The sequence below is a fragment of the Frankliniella occidentalis genome, unplaced genomic scaffold, assembly GCF_000697945.3.
Source record: "Frankliniella occidentalis isolate FOCC.00 unplaced genomic scaffold, Focc_3.1 Scaffold2376, whole genome shotgun sequence".
NCBI classification, from domain to species: Eukaryota; Metazoa; Arthropoda; class Insecta; order Thysanoptera; family Thripidae; genus Frankliniella; species Frankliniella occidentalis.
In genome coordinates, this window is record NW_026269461.1 from 6,128 (window position 1) to 7,416 (window position 1,289).

Below are 1,289 nucleotides of genomic sequence, written 5' to 3' on the forward strand. Positions count from 1 at the left end.
GGGGTGTGGGAGGGGGGCTCTTATATAGCGCCAGCTATTCCTCCAGCTGCACATCACTGGACAGCATGGCGGGCAAGTCCTGGCTACACTAGCCGAACAGCCATTTGCCAGTCGAACGATTCGCGGATCCACGCCTCCGGTTAAGCCCTTCACACGCACAGAGTTTACTGCCGTCACCACGTTACCCCGGGCGCATCTCTCCATCTCTCTCACACTCTGTTACTCCCGGCACCTGTCGCCTCACCACAACAAAAACAAACACTCACTCAATCAGTCACCCGGAGGGCAGCCCTGCGGCGCGTGTCCTCCTCGAGGTCCACGTGGGGGGACTTCCCTGTCTCCTGCAGGCGACACTGGCCGGTCACCTGGTCCGAACGGTCCGCACTTTGGGCGCGCGCGCGCACCGACACTTCTACCGTCCGATAGGTTTTTCGCGCCGCGGCGGCCTCGGGCAGGACGAGCTCCGCTCCGGCAGGACCGGCTGACGAAAATGAAAACGCGTGCTCGCCCGCACCGCGTCGTGCCGGTGCGGGACTCTCTGCGACGAGACGAGGGAGCGAGGCGACGCGCGGCGGGACGCGACGCGCTCCGAGTGCTGTCCGTGTTCGGCTCGGCTCCCTTCGGCAGCCTCGGCGCGCCACTCCCGATGAGATCGGATGAGATCTGCTCGGCCCGCCGCTTTAGTGGAATCTGTCCGCGATAGGACCAAAGTGTTGTATATAAATACTTCCTGCAATAGCAAGACGATGACGATTGGACCCCACACAATTGCGACGCCCCCATCGATGTAACATCCCCTCGGCAAAAAAGAGAAAAAAAACAACAACAAAACAATAATAATAATTTTGAGTTGAATAGCAAAAATAGGTATAACACCTCACCTCACCTCACAGGTTACGAAAATTATTTTCACTTGGAAACAGAATAAAGTGTTGACCGTTTCCCAATAACTCCAGTCCAGAAATAATCCAAACCTAAACAAAAGGGACAATTTCTTCAGTATGTTGACTCTGTCTGCCGTTCCCGCCATTATGAAAGTAACTCAGCCCTCTTCCCCATTTTATTCCCCTCGACAACATGCGGGAGGCACTGACCCCCGCCGCCGACTGCTCTGCTTGCTTTGGCTTCGGTGGGATTTCGCGGCTGAGTACACATACCTACGCGGCGCCGCGGGGGCCTCGTGCGACGCGACGCCGTGGCGGCGGCGGAGCGGAGGCGCGAAAACTGAACCGCGCGCGACTTTTGCCGGCGGCGTGGCGTGGCGTAGGGCTGTGCGTGTGGCCCTGCCT

The 1,289-nt window shown here is 58.5% G+C and overlaps 1 protein-coding gene across 1 annotated transcript in view; it reads right to left on the reverse strand.

Annotated features, from left to right (window-relative positions):
• The window catches only part of LOC127751945 (large neutral amino acids transporter small subunit 2-like), a 6,748-nt gene extending 6,077 nt beyond the window's left edge, over window positions 1-671 (reverse strand). Inside the window, exon 1 of the mRNA XM_052276276.1 lies at window positions 267-671. The gene's annotated coding sequence lies outside the window, so the exon portion shown is untranslated. The remainder of the gene's footprint in view (window positions 1-266) is intronic.
• Window positions 672-1,289: the final 618 nt, after the last annotated feature.